This window comes from Raphanus sativus, chromosome 2 (genome assembly GCF_000801105.2).
Source record: "Raphanus sativus cultivar WK10039 chromosome 2, ASM80110v3, whole genome shotgun sequence".
In the NCBI taxonomy this organism is placed as follows: domain Eukaryota; kingdom Viridiplantae; phylum Streptophyta; class Magnoliopsida; order Brassicales; family Brassicaceae; genus Raphanus; species Raphanus sativus.
The window spans coordinates 5,107,656-5,126,835 of record NC_079512.1 but is presented as its reverse complement, the minus strand read 5'-3'; the positions used below and the strand labels follow the sequence as shown (position 1 = coordinate 5,126,835).

At 33.6% G+C, this 19,180-nt stretch overlaps 1 long non-coding RNA gene and 1 pseudogene across 2 annotated transcripts; one reads left to right on the top strand and one right to left on the bottom strand.

The window, feature by feature from the left end:
- Nucleotides 1-690: 690 nt before the first annotated feature.
- LOC108831952 (putative L-type lectin-domain containing receptor kinase V.1) lies at nt 691-2,993 on the bottom strand (annotated as a pseudogene).
- A 10,499-nt stretch (nt 2,994-13,492) lies between these two features.
- On the top strand, nt 13,493-15,301 carry LOC108821374 (uncharacterized). 2 transcript variants are annotated; one of them, XR_001944539.2, is made up of 4 exons: nt 13,493-14,083; nt 14,258-14,523; nt 14,628-14,832; nt 14,927-15,301. It is a non-coding gene; the product is annotated as an uncharacterized LOC108821374 (long non-coding RNA). The 2 variants fall into 2 exon arrangements; XR_001944538.2 differs by having other exon boundaries at nt 14,258-14,832.
- The last annotated feature ends 3,879 nt before the right edge of the window (nt 15,302-19,180 follow it).

The following is a 19,180-nucleotide window of genomic DNA, read 5'->3' as shown; positions in this document are numbered from 1 at the left end:
TATATTAGTGTGCATATAATTAAGAGACTCATCGACCAAAATAATGCTCTAGTGCTCTATTTTAGCTACTACTATTGATCAGAGAAAAAAAAAGGCAGGTATTTTTCTTAGTTTTTAGACCTGTTTTTCCGTTTACCGGAACCGGCTTGTCCTCTCTCATCATCATATAGAGAATCCTAAAGTTGTGTTACTTCATGAAAAAGGCTTGAGAAACCAGATAAGGCGGAGAAAAATGGTGCTAACTCTCACCGTTCTTCATCTTTTGTACCGAAAAGCAATAGGACATCCACTTTTTCCTCTAATGTAGAGATATAAGTGTGATGGTTTGTTTATTAACAACACGGTGTTCTCACAAGGGAGCCTTGCACACTACTTTTCATGATATACCCTCTGTATGATCACTGAGCATCGTTGTCTAATCAGTGCCAAAATTCGGAGGCCAAGTCTACACCCAAAAGGCTCCTTGGATAGAGTACTGTGATGTTTCAAAAACCTTGTTCTGTAACAGATGAGCATTGTTTCATCTGATCTCCTGGAGGATTTCATGGTAAGTGTTCTACTTAGAGTTATGCAAGAACAGTATTATGCAGTATCTATAGAATACCAACGTAATGAGGATGTTATATTCTCAATAAAGGCAACATAACAGAAGATCAATCTTATTATCTACACTGGAAAACATGTGTTTTATTCATTTTGTTTCTAATATATCCTTCTTACAAACTTGCAAATTTATTACATATCAGCCAAGAGTTTCATTTCCAGTAGAAAACAATAACCTACAAGACACATCTAGGTTTTAATCTTTCAGCGTCCATGAGAGAGGAAGGATTCAGTGAAGGTCAAGGATGCGACGGAACAAGACTCAGGAGAAGCAGCTGCTTCAGTACCTCCATGAACTTCTCGAGCTTTTACAATGTCGAGTAAGTCATGAGGAAGCTGAACCACACTGTCCAAGTACTGAATGACGCTGGACATGTTTGGTCTGAGGGCTGCTACTGGATGAGAACAGAGTAAGCCAAGTTTAAGAACAAGTTCCACTTGCTCCTCAGAATAGTCTTGCTCAATCTTCTGATCAATAACCTGCATTATATCTCCATTCTCCCAACACTCTAGCACCCAATCAGTAAGTACCATCTCACTTTGTGATGCTCGTGATAATATGGGTCTTCTTCCACAAGTAATCTCTAGCATGACAACTCCTAGCGCAAATACGTCAGAGTTTGCACTTGGGTTTCCAGTTCTTGCGAGCTTAGGTGAGATATACCCAAACATGCCTTCCAGTAACAACATTGTGAGTGAAAATATCAATGTTTAAAATTGCTAGCCGGTACTTAATAGCTTTATAAAATACTAACGGGTATACAGATTATTCAGAGCTTAGATGGGACGCTAAGTAATAGTTAACGAACTATTAATTTATTTTTTATATATTTTGCATTTATATTAGATATTTTAGCTTTTAGGTTTAATTATAATACTATTGATGAATTATAAAATTTAGATATGCAAAAAAAAAATTAGACTTGCAATAGCATTACTGATTGATTGCCATATAGGCGCCGTCTATACCAATTTTTATAACTATATATATTTTGAGGAATGAGGATAAGTCTTCAACAACAATAAGCAAAAAAAAAACCAAGGTACCTGCCAAATGACAGGTCTGAGGATCAGTCCCATGATCACATAGCTTTGCTAGGCCAAAGTCCCCAAGTTTTGCATTCATAGTTCCATCAAGCAAGATGTTGGCTGGTTTAATATCCCTATGGATAATCACCTGCACCCATTGTTGGTGCAGATAGCAGAGTCCAGAAGCTATATCTTTGATGATCTTGAATCTTTGAGACCAATCAAGTGTTCCAGCTCCTTGGTGGTAGAGGAACTTATCAAGGCTTCCATTTTGTCATACAATCATACACTAGGTAGAGTACACCTCTTAATCTGCAGTAGCCCTGGAGCCGAACTAAGTTAGGATGTCTGAGTCGGCCAATGGTGGCTATCTCAGCGATGAACTCTCTCATCCCCTGTTTTGAATCGTGAGAAACCCTCTTAACCGCGATATCTATGTTGGAAACTGGTAATGTACCCTTGTAGACGTTCCCAAACCCTCCTCTACCAAGAAGCTCAGTATCCTTGAAACCTTTTGTGGCAGTGTATAAATCTTTGTAAGCGAACTTATGAGAACCAAACTGCACCTCCCAATCCTCAAAAACTTCCAATAGCTTCTTCCTGCCATAAGCCTAGAATTAGTAGGATGAGTAATGTGACGTTTGATGTAGTCAAACTAATCGTCAAAACTATTATGGACAAAGGTCTCACATCGGTTATTGGAAGGGATCTTTAGTAATATAATATATAAGATAGATGAGCCACTCCACTAATCACCAATTGGTTTTAAGTGTGAAGCCCATCTAGCTTAACATGGTATCAGAGCCCGATCCAAACAATCCAACCCGATCCGTCATCGATCCAGCCCAAAGTCGGCCCATCAATCCTTGCCCAAACATTCCGAAATTGACGCTCAAAGAACCATCATCTCGAGGGGACGTATTAGGGATAAAGGTCCCACATCGGGTATTGGAAAAGATCTTTAGTAATATATAAGATAGATGAGCCACTCCACTATTCACCAATTGGTTTTAAGTGTGAAGTTCATCTAGCTTAACAAAAACACCCTTCGTACTTTGGATCCATGGCTGTTTAAAACGGGGAACTTTTGGAAGGCGAGAAGCGTCTTGAGCCAATATATTATGGCGAAAGCAAATGTGGTGGAGAAGGAGTATATCATACCGTATTCCGAGCCCTTGAATCGAAATGGTGAATTGTAGAAACCTGACCAGTTGTTTGTGTCCTAGAACTCGTAAGTCTGGACAGGCCATTGCTGCAGAATATAGTAATTCATTGAAGTTGAACTCTCCACCAGTTGGGTCTGGACCTTGGCATACAATGTTCTTGGGGAAGAAGAACATCAGAAAAAACAACAACAGCATCGTAGTTAATTGAAACATGATTGATGAATTTTGAATCTTTGATCGTACAACCAAGTGTTCATAAAAGAAAGAAGAGACTTTAAATGGAGTCAATCAACGGAGAGAATTGATGAATAAAAAGAGTGCTAAAGCCGAATGATTAAATCCTTTAAGTACTACTCATTCGGTTTTAATTAAATGTGTTCACAAATTAAGAAAATCATTAAGTTTTTGTTTTATTCCTAGTTAGTATATACACTCTCCGTTTCGATTTAATTGTCGTTAAAAATAAAAAAATTTCGTTTCAACATAAGTGTCATTTTAGAGTTTCAAATTTTATTAAAAAGATTTTCCAAATATGGTTAGATGTATAGGTAATTGTGTTTTTATCTTGGAAATATACAAATCATATGTTTTCTTAATCTGTAAACCTAGAACGACAATTAAAATGAAACGGATGGAATATATTTTTTATTTTATTAATTAATGAGTTAAAAATAAAAGAAAAATAGAAAAATTTAAAATATGCATGAAATATTAAATAACACTTATAATGAATAGGCTTACGCATTCGAGGGACACTTCGGGGATTTATGGATTTGAGCTCCATTCGATTATTATAAAGTTTAGTTTGCATTCAGTCGAGTTAACCGGATTCCGATCAGATTTTGTAACATTTTCAAAAGCCGGTCAAACCCATTCTAATTTTGAGAAATTCTATAAGATGACTCTAAATTTTTTATCACAAATATAGCACCACAAATGTTGAATGACAAAAATATTATATTAAAAGGGTAAATAAACGCTTATATTTCTATAGTTAATTAATCAGTATTCATGGTTTAGATTTGATGGGTGGAGTTTTGAGGGTGGGGTCTTGAATTTGTTTTAAAAAAAAATACTGATATACTAAATACTTTTAAGTAGTTTCAAAAATATTTTTTTCGAATTTCAAAATAAAATTTTCAAATATAAATTTTCAAAAAAAATCGTAAAAATCAAATTCAAAACATATTATCCTAAATTAAAAATATATTATATATTTAAATAATTATATATATATATATATATATATATAAGAGTAAAACATGTTTTACCCCTTTAACGAAACATATTTTGATCTTTTTCTTCCATATGGGCTATTTTAGTAAAAATAACCTATTAATCGGATTTTCCGTACTAACTATTTTGTATTTAGTTACCCAAAAACAAAATACAGATTGAGTGAAACAATAACAAAAAAATGAAAATGAGTTATGAAATGAGAAATGCTCTTAGCGTGATTCTTTTTGTATCTAATGTAATTTTTGACAAGGAAAATTTACAGAGTAAAATGTGCAAATATATCATATCTGATAAATTCAAAGTGAAACACATCGAACTCAATAACTCGACTATAGAGAAAAAAAAGAAAAAGCACAAGATACCAAAACATATTAAACTAAGTGTTTGATTTCATTATTGATATAATAAATACTTGTTTAGGTGCTTAATGAAATCTTAGAGTATTTTGGAACTGAGTTCAAATTTGGTATTTTAGAGTATTACTAGTGGTCGACCCGTGCATCCATACGGGTGTTTGTTTTATTGATAGATATATAAGCAGATCAATACATGATAATTTAATTGTTACTCTAACACTACTCTAGTTTAATTTGAATTCGTGTTATAAATTTATCTTATTAGATGTGTGTTGTATTAATTTAGTGTTTTTAAATCAGGATCAAATCAACGATTGGACCGGTTAAACTGTGAACATGGCACATATCTATATCGGTGGATAAACTGGGTTTCTTTGTAATTTATCAAAAGCTAAATATTTGGAGTAAAAATATCGATTTAATATTTAAATTTAAAATATTGATATCATATTTAATTTTCATTTGGTTTATACTTCAATTTATTTCATAATGATTTCTATTAAAAACTTCAACAACTAAGTTTAATTATGTTTTTAAAATTTACCGAAGACAATGACCAAAGAATTTAGATCCAAATCTATTTTAATTATTTAGTTTACGTTAATTGAATTCAGTTGAATCTAATTGAACTCAGTCGAATCATATGTACCCAGGGTCCAAAACAAAACTGGTTTAGTTACCGGTTGGTTTTAATAACAATAGTTTTGTAACTATACAGAAATATTTGGATCCATGTATCAATATACCTCTAGTTATTCACTTTCCTGGAAATATTAAGCATCAAATTCAAGTTTACAGATAAGAAAGTATTTTATCTCAGCATGTATCAAGCATCCATGTCGAGCAGTTGAATTATATAAAATTGGTTTCTCTAGGGGAAATGTTAGGACTTCTATCATGAAACCATTTTAAATAGAAGAATAAGAAACTGCCCCAAAGAAAAATGACATACTTTATAAAAATTTCCTTATCATGGTAACATCCCTGAGTAGCTAATAATACTTTATTGAAGATTTTTCAATGAATTTGTTTTCAAAAGAGTTACTGAAAATTACAGAATTAAAGAAATCAGAAAAGTGAAACTTTTAGTTGACATATTTTCCTTATGGAGCCTAATATATAGTGTTGGGCTTTTCCAAGCCCATGTCTAACTCTCTATTGTCCGATTAGTACGATATTGTTCACTTTGGGCTTTAGAGGCAAAACCCGCATGGATTTACTTTTGGGCTCCTTCCCAAAAGGCCTCGTACTAATCAGAGTTGGACATCCCTTTATATACTAGACATTATTTTTCTAAACTTCCAATGTGGGACTTTGTTTGCATTCACAACAAACCTCCTCTCAAACCAAGTACCACATGAACCCTTGGTTTTTCAACCTCCAGCGAAACCTGGCACACGTCTTGTACCGCCGTAGTCACCAACGGGACTCTTCACCTAACCCTTGTTACACCATTAGGATTTATCCACCTAACCCTTACTGCACCATTAGGACATTCACCACCTAATCCTTACAGCACCGTTAGGAATACCCACCTAATCTTGTATCGTCGTTAGGGAGAGACTTTCGATACAAGTCTCCGACACCACTTATTCGCGAAGTCATCTTGAGGATTCTCCTCCCACAACCGAAGTTCCCAGGATCTTTGACTGGCCTCTGCTACGCACCCCGCCCTTCCCATCGAAGTGGAGGCTCTTCGAATTTGAAGGGTATTTTGGTCTTCTTGCAGATGTTCGTCATCCCGGCTCTGATACCAATTGTTGGGCTTTTCCAAGTCTATGTCTAACTCTCTATTGTCCGATTAGTACGATATTGTCCACTTTAGGCCTTAGAGGCAAAGCCCTCATAGATTTACTTTTGGGCTCCTTCCCAAAAGGCCTTGTACTAATTAGAGTTGGACATCCCTTTATATACTAGACATTATTTGTCTAAACTTCCAATGTGGAACTTTGTTTGCATTCACAACATATAGGAAACAAATATTTGTTTGTTCATTTAAAAAAAATATATTATATTATATCAAACAAAAAGGAAAAAAAAAAGTTACTTCGTATTATATTTGAAATATATCGCTTCTGGTACGGTTATTGCTTAAAATAGGCTTTGGTATAAAGTGTCATTAATTATAAAGTGTCAATTCAAACTGTTGCGCATGTCAAAAACACTAATCCATATCAAGTTCTAGAGAGAGAAAGAAGATCCGGTGAACATCCGTTCCGGCCGACGGCGTGGGCTCCCACAGCCACCGTCGGTCCGGTCCTTATGTCGTGGTTTCGTTCCCTCTGTTTTCAATTTTGCGTATGGAGAAAATCCTTTTGCTACCGGCGCCGCATCCCTCTCGTGGTGGGCGTTCGGCTTTTGCTCGCCGGTGCTGCATCTTTCCTTTAAAGGTGGGTGCGCGGCTTTACTCTCCGCGCCGTCTAGGTTCTTTTGTCGACGGCGGCTCAGTTAGATTTTTTTGGTTTAGTTTGTTGTAGATCTGTTGGTTGGTTGGGGTTTGGTTCCGCGAGGTGCTTTAGGTCTTGTTTGAAGCTCTCGATGGAAGGTTCCGGTGTTCAGGAAGATGAAGCTTTCGAGGGTGATTTCGATGGCGGTCGATGAAGATCTCGGGTGAGACCCGATGAAGCTTTCCATGTCTAGAGCCAGGCGAAGTTCACGAAGTTGAAGAGATAGTCTCCGGCGTGTTCTGAAATTAAGCCCAGGCGGCTCCGGCGAATCGAGGGTCCCGACCGCGGCGTGCGTCGGTGATGCAGAGCGGTGTCGGTCGATTCGGTGGGGGTGCGACGCGTGGCGCCTTCGATGGAGGATTGCAGCATGTGGTAGAGAGGTGTCGGTCAGGGGTTTGGGCCTTGATGTTGTGGGTATTGGGCTCTTTAGTGTTGGTTTGTCTAGCTGATGGGCCGTTTGTTGTTTTTTGGCCAGTTGGCTTTGATCTTATGGATTGTAGTGTAATTCGGACCTTAGGCTTTTATGAAATCAATTTTAATTTGGGAAAAAAAAATTATAAAGTGTCAATTAATTTAAATTGAGTGTATCCACAATGTTATTCTTTATATAGATGGAAAACAATTTCGGTTAAAGAAAATTGTGATCAATCTACGCCATGTTTAAAAACTATAGGAATATTTTATGGGATAATTAAATTTTAGGGTATACATTTTAAATTTTATACAAACCAACGGAGATCCTGTTTTACTTGCTTTGATATATACAAATCTTTGTATAAAATGCATATTAATATTCTCAAAAACGAAAGTTGGGACATGATATATATAAAAAATTAGATACTCAAAATCTCGTATGATATTATTATACACAAAACAAATACAATTTCACAATTGGATGTACTATATTTAATCACATACTAGGTAGAGATCCGCGCTCTTGCGCGGATTAAAATGGTTAAGAAAATAATTAAATTATATATTTTGTTCATAATTTATATTGGCTATTATATAAGAATATATTAGGTTTAAAAATAATTGTATATAGCAATAATTTTGTATCAAACTGTAAACATCGAAAAGTAATTGAAGATGGGAATCAATATCTGAAATTGACTATAATAAGTTAAATTATGAAAACATGACAAATATAAGTATGTAGAAGATGAAAGGATACAAAAAGTCCATAAATTTTGAATCAAGATAAAAGAAAAATGTATTGGAAATGGAAGTCATTTCATAATCATCACTCTTTTTTCTGCAACAAATGAAAAAAGGATAATTAATCTGACAGTTATAACATGTACTGTTATCTTATACATATCCCAATAAACTGTCAATCTGTCATCAAGATGATCTCATCTGATAATACGTTGGGACAATACCAACAACTTACCTGAACATATGATAACAATCAAACACTCAATTAACTGGATTATATTTTCATGGTTAATCTTGGAGAGTAACAAAACCTCCCTCTGGAACTTTTTCTGTCAATAGTAACAGTAGAATATTTTCACTGAGACATAGTAGTTATAATTTCCTGAAACTTATAATCATCCTTAGAGAAATTTTACTCAAACCATATGTTAATTTGATAACTATGCTGCTGTACTAAGAAAGTTAATACTTTTTAATTAATTTAATGACTGGAAAATCATCTTGATGAAACCAGTTCTCTTTTCCTTGCATTAGATATGTTATTCCTAATAACTAAAAGTCTAAAACCATACATAAACTAAGCACTTCATGGAGCATTACTAATTGAGATTGTAGTTCATGGCTTCTCTAACATTTACCCAGAAACTTAGAACACTAAAGCTTAAAAACAGAGATCAAGCTTCTTTTTTTTTGATAAAAAAAACAGAGATCAAGCTTGCGAAGGTGAGAATCAATATCAACGCTCTTTCCCTCTTCCCAACTCCTCCACCAATTCTTTGCAAACAGAAAAAAAAAAAAACTCCTCCACCAACCATCTCTCTGATAGAACCGTAAATTATAAACTACTGATTACTGAATATTATAAATAAAAATTGATAAGATTATACCAAAGATTTAAGAAAATAAGGATGATTCAACTGCAGAGGCGAGATATTATCTCTTTCCTTAACTCAAAATACGTCCCATAGTGCGACGGTTCGATAACGTAATGAGTCCCAGGATACAACTGCAAACAATCTTCTGAATTTGCGTCACTCTATCAGAAGCCTGGCGAAACTAGTTTTGTGTATACTCTCAGACTCAAGAAAAAAAATTATCAAAGAGAAAGAGAAAGAAAAAAATATGAGGAATTGTTCAACAAATGATTTGTGTCAATGTATCTCTTCTACACAAGTACTCTCTTCAATTTAACATAGAAAAATTAGTACACGTTATGTAGTAATGGAGCCAGCTAACGTCTCATTCAATTGTAGTAATGGAATTGATTTCCTTAACTCACATACGTTAGCTTGCAAAATAACATTATGGTTTTTGACCAAGTCAACAAACTCTAATTTACTTGCTTGGATTTCTAATTTTTATATTTAAATAAACATATAAAAATTATTATGAATAAGAATAACCAAATAAGTTAATTGACATAATGTCCCATTAACAAATTCAAATTCAAATTCTAATCCAAATATTCAAAGTGATTTATTTGCTAAATATTTCATACTTAGCCAAATTTAAAGCTTTATAAGTTTTGCATAATACTCACTTTGAACCTCCATTTCTCATTCAACACAACTCCGATTTTGACCAACAAATACACTAACTCATAATGTTTACGGTGACGATTACATCGTGCCCAAGTTCCGGTCTTTCCGACAGACGTCTCCGTCGAAAATCCCATCGGAAAAATGGTCCACACCACTTTGTCAAAAACGAGTTCCAACACTCTCCTCTTCCTCGCACCTCCTCTTCCCCCATTAGACCCACAACAGCTCAAATCTCTCGAACTCTCAACATGCCCACCGAGGCACGGATCCCACCGTCATAAATCCATGCGACCACCGTCCCTGCTACAAACCCTCACCACCGTCGTAACCTTCGCCGCCGGCTCCCAATTCCGCCTCGTCAGCTCTATCTCCTCCTTCACAAACTGCTCCTTTGTTCTCTTCATCTCATCCACAACACTCAAAGCGCTCTCCCCATCTCTTTCTCTCTTTCCTCAACTGCCCTTCTCTCTCCCCACCACCTCGCCTCCCTGACTCATTCAATTCTTCTCCGTCGTCTCTTCCTTCCTCCGCCGCAACAGCCTCTCAGGACTCTGCCTCGCTCGCCTAATTAACCTCAACTCACCGTCTTCTCCAAACCCGTCTCCACCTCTGATCTCTTCTGTCATCCTCGGAAACATGCACAAGAAATCTCCCTCACCATCTCCCACGCGAATCTCTCGACAACATCCCTACTCTACTCGAATCTCACATTGCTTTCTGATAAAAGGATCAATACCTACTTCGATTACTCAACTCTCCAACTTTATAACTCTAAACTTGTCATCAAACTCGATCTCCGGCGAAATACCGGACAACATCGGAGACCTAATCTAGCTAAAGAACCAATCTTTCCCATATGTCATTCAATGTTGTAACAAAGACAACTTGTTATATGCGTACAATAGGTCAAAAGGATACGAAAAAAATGTATGTATAATTATTTTATCAAACAAACTATATTATATGGATCATAATGGAAAATGTCGTAATTGTTCTAGTAAATAAAGGATAATTAAGAATAGAAGCTAAGGAGAGCTGAGGTGATGCCACATCAGTCAAAATGGCAAATCTGTGAATAAACTACTAAATCAAGGTTACTCTTAATAATTGCTTCTCTTTTAATAAGAAAGGGATTCTATAGTTTGGTATGGTATAGATTTATATTACATGCAAACAGTGTTTTGGTAGTGATGACTTTAATATTTTTAACATAGATAATTAATTTATGCACATGGTTTTACATGAAATGATTATACTACATTATGGCAGTTGTGAAAGATTAAATCGAGGACTATGTATGGTTAGAGAGATTCAAGAATTATTGTTGGGTATTCGATGAATTAGGGTTGTTATGTAAAGGTGTTAAATGACAAAAAAAAAATCAGTAGCATAGACTTGTAATATTTAAGGAAAATTAAGGGTTAATTTCAATTTGTACTTTAGTTTTAATAGATTAGATTGATATAATAATCAGGATTTTTCATTGAAAATTTGGGGATTTTCTCTTCTTAGGATTTTCGAATTGAAATTTGGGGGTTTCGATTTGTTGTTCTTCAGATAATAGATTTGAGCTTGTTTTGATGTTCAAATCGGACAGAGAGAACATAATCGGAATTACAAAGAAGGAATCTCATGAAACTTCATTTACAGAACTTGTCTTATGGAAGAAGTAGAGTTTGTGACCTTTCTTTTTGGTAAGCCATTTTTAATCTTTGATGTTCCTGGTTCTTTTTTAACCAATGCTTTATTTCTCTCAGATTAAATTTTTTTAGTCTGATTGTGTAATACGAGTAAATTGAGTGATATCATATTGTTTCGAACATGTGTGTGTTGATGTTTTAGTTCCTTATTCCTCTATAAGTTATAGATTTTTCTTGTTAAGAACACATATAAAAGTTATAGCTTTTTATTGTTCTCGTTAATCGCAAGTGTAATGTAACTCATTAGACTAATTGGTACTGTTTGTAGCTGAAGAGAAACATCATTATCTGAGAAGTTGTTCTGCTAAAGACAAAGCTCTGTTGCATTTGTTGTCCAGTGAGAGAAAGGGCTTGGAAATTGTTGGAGCTCAAATTAAAGGCTGCTAAATTTGGGAACATAAGGTTTGAGGTCTTGATAGAGTAGCCACTGATACTGCATAGGAGTGTGAAACATGAGCTGACTGTGTAGTCAAATTGATCTCCATTAATTAGGGGAGAAAATCAGAATACTGAGGTAAAGAAGTATGTTAATTAAACAAATTAGTAACCAGGGAATTTTTTTTTGCTTGGTTACTTATTTGGTTTAAGCATATTGATATCTTTGGTAGGTTCATGAATTTTCTTTTGACATTGTTAGTCGTTTGCTTGCGCTTGTGAAACTGTCTGGTTTTATTAGTTTCAGTAAAACAAAACAATATAACATTTGTGGTAATCAACACATATTTATTTAAACCTAAATCATATATTATAAAGTTGGAAAGCATTAGGAAACTTTTGGATGGGTTTCTAGAATAATATATAAGTGTGTTTCTATTTAGCAAAGTTTAAACTAGAAATTAAATGATATCAAAAACTAATTTTTTTTTTTCACAAATTGAGATTAATATTCATAAAGGCCCAAGGCCAAAAAGTACAGCTTACACCCATTACAACAAGGTCCATAAGCACAAACCCGATTACAGTCCACAAACTGACCAAAGCCCACTAGAAAGCCAAAGGCCCAAACGACTGAGACCCAAAAAACCGCGACCGACACACCTCCACGTGTTTCCATCCTCTGCGTCCAGGCTCCACGCGTCACGCCCACGACAAAACGACCGTCACTGCTCTGCATCAACGCCGGCAAACACGGCCGGGAACCTCGTTTCATCGGAGCCGCCGGAAATTAAAACCACGGCACACTGGAGTCTGCCTCACCAACTCGTGAACTTCATCTGGCTTTAACAACAGAGAGCTTCACCGGGTAAACCTGAGATCTCATCTCAGCCATCGAAATCAAAAACTTCATCCTCTTCACCAAACGCTTTCTTCCACCGATAGCTTTACTCGAGAATCGAGAGTTCATCATGAAGCAAAGCCCCAAACACCGGATCGAAAATAAAAGAAAAATAAAAAATCAAACCCTAGAAGAGCCGTTGTCGACTACAGAGGCTAGACGACGCGGAAGCTTGAGCCAACCGTTCACCCTTGACGGAAGGATGCAAACGCCGGCGGTCAGGACCGAACGTCCACCGTAGAAAAGGAGCGATGCCGGGAGCAAAAGGAATCTCACTTTTCACAGACGCGGAAACGGCAGTAACGCAGGCGCAACAAGATTAAGCCGGACCGACGGAGGCTGTGGAAGCCACGCCGTCGGCCGGCGACGAAGATCTCACCGGATTCTCTCTTCTCTCTCTTCTCTCTTCTCTCTCCTCGTGACTTTTTGTTTTGCATTCACCGATAGTTAATTATATCAAAAACTAATTAAGGATTTCAAATTGTGATGTAGAATTTTGTAAAATAGTTAAAGATATACTTTACATCTCCCACCAATCAATCATGAACACTAGGAAATGGCATCATAGTGTGTAGCCACTAGGCCAAAGGTGCTATAACTGATTCTTGACGTAAGTAAAATAATATAACCGGTATCTTTTTATTCAATTTAAAAGAACATGAAATAACCAATAGCTTTTTATTCAATTAAAAACATAAACGTTCGGATTCATGGTGAATCGAACACGCGGGGGTGGGAAGGGGCATGTGACTTTCAGGTTTAGTAAGAGTAATGGTTTAGCCGATAGGTTGACGAGAATCGTCTGTAATAATCAAACACATAAATTTAAACCTATCTATTTATATAAAAAAATGTTTCTTCTCTCCTGTTGTGCCACGTCATTAAGTCAAATTTTTGCAGCACGCCACGTGTCTAAAACGCTGCGTTTCATTAAAAGGGATCAGCGATACTTATGGACTACTTTTAATTTTGTGGGCTTTTGTTTGGCAGAATGAACCCAGCCATAATTCTCTTCTAGCGCGTCCAATGGAAAATTAGGGTTCATCTCCGCTCTTTGTTCTCCGCCGTTGAAGAGATTAATTTTTTGGGTTCGAGTTGATGAATCTGTTTGTAGGGTTTCGATTGCGTCGTCTGATCTTATTTCTCATCAACCAAAACGTTCTCAGTTACAGATTCGTCTCATTAAACCTCTTCTTAACTCCATTAACCATATCTATCCTTGAATGCAATTTCCCTTCTGCAAGGCGGTGTCACTGCGCGTATAAAAAGGCAAGCCTTACTCCTCTCGAAACCATCTTCTCGATCTGTTGAGTCAACAAAGTAAACTATTTTTTTTCCTCAGAAATGGCTAACTCAGAAGTTCTTCCTTTTTATTTGAAGTCCGGTAGTTTTTCATCCATCGTCGAGGTTAGGTTGTGCAGTCTGGTAGGCGAGAAACATCAGGAACAGTGGGGATTTCTTCTCGCTGACTAAGGGAAACCGGAGGGGTTACGGCTACATTCAACCGATTCATATGGATTTCTTCTTAAATCGTTATGGGCGTCAATATGCTTCTCCTGGACGCCAAGGTAACTCCGACGATTTTAAAAAACAGACCCAACCGTTTTCCTTTAAGATTTACAAATCGTAAACCATTTGTCAAATCTCATACGTAAGATTTTTGCTTGAGTAGATTTTAGTTTTCAACAATGTTTAAGATTTTAAAAGTAGATTATTGTATGATAGTTTTAAACAATCTGCAGGACATTACTGAAGAAAAAAAAAACTTATCCATGCCCAAAAGTGGTTATTCTGTGTTGATATTGTAAAGAAATAGAAAGAGTCTTCACGGTTTCAGAGCTGCCGAAATGGTTAGATAATATCAAGATGTTTGGCACCGCCATACTGGGGAGAAGAGCATTGTCTTTAAGCCAATATACTTTGTTTTTGGATCATCTGGATTCTGGAGATTCCTTTGAGAAGAAGAGAAGGTGCTGAAAGATTCAATGAAACCATCACAAAACAGGAAGTAAATGAATAAGTTTCTGACAAAAACATTGTTTGAATCGAGCATAAAGCTAAATATCTTTATGATTATATGATGTATAAGATTCTGGGCAATTTCCGGTATAGGAGGAGCTAGATTTGGGTGAAGCGGCAAATGATTTGGTGATGATGGTGATTCAGCCCGTGACGAGGAAGAGTCTTGAGAGCTATAGTGGCTCTGATCTTTAGCAGAGCAGACAAAGTCGTTTCCCTACTTCCTGAATTTGTTGTAAACAAGTAGAAAAAAAATGCTAAGGGAAACCGCAACGTTATGTTATGGTTGGACATGAAGGTAAACCGATTCAATTTTTAACCATCCTAACTGTTTTTTCTAATCAAATTGGATTTACTAAACAGGGTTATGGTTTTGTTGTAATATCTTTAAGCATGTGGAATGCATTGGATCGCTTATGTGCAAGAAATTTTACTGTCTAAGAAACCAGAGGAGAAGAAGGTGGTCAAGTAAGGTGATGGAAATATAACTCCATTAACGTAGCTAAAAATAGGAGGAAGCTTTAAAGCTTGAATCAACGAGCTGCAACCAAGTCTCCACCCATTATTTTTTGATCAAATTCTACAACCATTAAATGTTGATATTTAAAGACAAGACTCAGTTTTAATGTCTTTTTTGCATTTATGGTTTGATCCCAATAGTCTAAAAACTTCCGTTGATATTGATGAATCCTTTACTTTTATATATATGATCAGTCAAATGTAATTGTGTTAGAAAAAGATTAGTCAAATGTAAGTTTGTTTCTTTTTTTGTTGGATTTATTTAAGAGAAAAAATTAAGTAATAGAAGAGTTTTTTTGTACATTTCATATATTTTTATCAAAAATTAGAAAACTTAAACATTTTATTATTCTATAAATAATGTAGTTAGCTTCATTATAGATAAAATCATTATACATAAAGAACAACAAATATTGAAAGTTGATATTAAAATGGAAGGTAAACATACATAATATAATCCAAAAATAGATAGTTTAGAAAATATAAAGAAAATTTAGGAAAAAAAAATTATACGATGCTTTCATTTTCACATTTCATCTGAAATAAATTTATATTTATAAATATACTAATTATTTTTAGATATAATAGACAAAATATCTAAAATATATAAGATATTTTTAAGTTTGATTAATTTGCCCCAATGAGGAACCTCTCCGCTAGGTCTTAATTTAGTGTTGTTTATGTAAAAAGTAATTAGAAAAAAAATAAGTTAACAAAATATCTATGGGCTAGAGTTTAAATCATTCCACGGGGTTAAAGATTAGAGGATGTCATCTTACAAAAGTTATGATTATATGCTATCACAACAACATTATAATCAATGTCACACATGCTTTTATTACAAACAGATTAAAAAAATTGTGTTCATAATTTAAACGAGATATGTATAGTTTTCATATCAAAAATAAATTACAGTTCTTCTTAATAAGACCATCCAGTTTGGACACAATCACATTTACATTTATTAAGTTAGAACTTACAATATAAACAACACTATTTACAAGCTTTTTTGTCATTGACACTATTTTACAAGCTAAATAAGCATTATGCTACACAATTAACATATATTACACGTGTATTAATTATACATCATAAATTTCTTATGGTAACACACATATATATTACATAACTAATTTTATAGTTAACTATACATTTTATCTCAAATAAAATTTTAACAATAATCTACTGCAAATACTAAATTTAGTAAAAATATTAAGTGTATGAAATTAAAGGAAAAATGTGAATTTATATACAATTTTTTTTCTTTTAACAGAAATGAAAAAAGAAGAGTTACACGGATTTTTTACTTTCATGGTCATCCAATTCCTAAACAAATCACAATAATAATGTAATGCCACATTCAATTCTTAAAAGATTTAAGATGATTTTCTTTTGTTAAGTAATCTATGTTTGAATTATATATTAAGAAAAAAAATTCTTAATATATAATTCAAACATAGATTACTTAACAAAAGAAAATCATCTTAAATCTTTTAATAAGAAAACAAAAATCATATTTAGAAAAATAACAAGTAATATTTTTTTAAGTTATAACTAATTTTTCAGATAACATGGTTTATTTCAAATACAATAAAATGTAGAAAATTTAACTAATATGTATATTTTTAAATAATTACAATTTATATTAAATATTTACTCTAACTACTTAAATATTTGATAATTTTTTATTCCGCCCGTAGGGCGGACCGACCCTAGTATTATATATTATAAAGTTGGAAATCATTTGGAAATTTTTGGATGGGTTTTCGGAAATAATATATTAGTGTTTTTCTATCTAAAAAATAAACTAGAAAAAAAAAATGAGATCAAAATCTAAAGATTTCAAATTGTAATGTAGAATTTTGAGAGAAAAGAAAAGATAAGAAAACAATTTACATCTCCCACCAATTGAACTCCAAAACTCTAGGAAAAGACATCATAGTGTGTGGTCACTAAGATTAGGGTGTTGGTGATTTATGTTGGAGATTTCTGTTGCTTATTGAAAACTTTCAGATTCTGAATGTAACAAGAAAGCATTTTACATATTCTGGATGACTTTAAACAAAAAAAAATGTTATAAACATTGGAAAGCATTTGAAAATATCTGAATGGACTTCCGGAAATAATATATAGTGCATTTCTATCTAGAAAAGTTTAAACTATAAATGAAATGATATAAAAGAATTAAGGATTTGATATCTATATTTTCTGTAAGTTTCATATTGTGATGTAGAATTTTGAGAAGCAAATGTATTAGTAGTTTGCTTGTTACGGCTAGCTGAATCAGAAATAACTTGCAAGATTCAATTTTTTTGTACGGTTTAATACATAATTAAAAAAGCTATCATGAATAGTGCTTAGTTGATATCTATTATATCAATTATCCTGTATGATCAGTTGATATGAAGTTATGTCTAATTATTTAACCCTATTACTCTTGAAAATATTACTAAACCTACTTTAAAAATATTAACTGCCACTAATCAAACCTATTACGGATATTGGTATTGTAAGTTGTAACTTCCACTTTGTTCCTAAATTCTCGATAACTGTCTTACCTTTGGTTAAATTTATAAAACAAAACCAACTGATTTTATTTTGACTTTTCTGATTATTTTTTGAAATACGAACATAATGAAAATGAGAAAAAGATTGACCAATTCTATTATAAGTTAGATAATTTGGCTGTCTAGCGAAGCCCTATGCTCCACTAAATGATCAATAGCTTTTCACTGGCACATTTAATCAAATCCATTTAAACTAGAAGCAAACAATATAAATCAACATCTTATTATCTTAAGACCAATAAAATTAAAATTGTTATAGTATAATCGAAAGTCTAAACAATATATGTATCAATAACTATTATTCTATCATCAATCTATTATATTAATTCTCCTGTATGACCAGTTGATATGAAGTTATGTCCAATTATTTAACCCTATTACTCTTGAAAATATTACTAAACCTACTTTAAAAATATTAACTGCCACTAATCAAACCTATTACGGATATTGGTATTGTAAGTTGTAATTTCCACTTTGTTCCTAAATTCTCGATAACTGTCTTACCTTTGGTTAAATTTATAAAACAAAACCAACTGACTTTATTTTGACTTTTCTGATTATTTTTTGGAGAAATACGAACATAATGAAAATGAGAAAAAAAATTGACCAATTCTATTATAAGTTAGATAATTTGGCTGTCTAGCGAAGCCCTATGCTCCTTTACATGTATCAATAGCTTTTCACTGGCACATTTAATCAAATCCATTTAAACTAGAAGCAAACAATATAAATCAACATCTTAAGACCAATAAAATTAAAATTGTTATAGTATAATCGAAAGTCTAAACAATATATGTATCAATAACTATTATTCTATCATCAATACTATTAAAGTTGAAGTATGCCTTATTGGTAATAGTTGGATCCACTTTTTAAATTTTATAACTGCCACAAAATACATATTTTTATATTATGATAACTGTCAAAAACCAGAACCATTAGTCACGTAACTGAATCAATATATTTTTTAATTAATCAACTATTAAACAGAAATTAAATAAATATGTGAATATGTAGGGGACATCTAAAATATTATTGATTTTAAAAAAATCCAGCAAAACAAATAAACGTCTCTTTGTGTATTAAAAATAAAAACTACATAACAGAAAAAGCTCTTGCTATCCTAATTTATGAAAATGTAAAATATTAAATCCCTAGATTTTGTCACCACCATGTTCAAAACCGAATTATCATCTACTACTGTCAAACGGTTTCATTTCTATATAACTTTCAATCAACAAAATTGTTTTTGTTTTCCCTGTTTCTATTGTTTCATCTTCTTCTTAAATTTACTATTTCGGTTTGGATTGTAGCAAAATAAATCGAGTGCGTGTTTATTCTTTTCATCCAGATTAAATGTTTTCTGCTTCTCAACTTGATAATCTTTTTCTCTCATGATTCATTTTGCAGATGCCAGTACATAAAAATAACTTTCTAAACGCATATGACACAAGTACATATACTTATGAAACTTGATTTATTTAATATAGTTACATAAAATTATATTTATTCTATTAATTTAGCTGTATGGTCAATTGATAATAGTTGAGTCCAATTTTA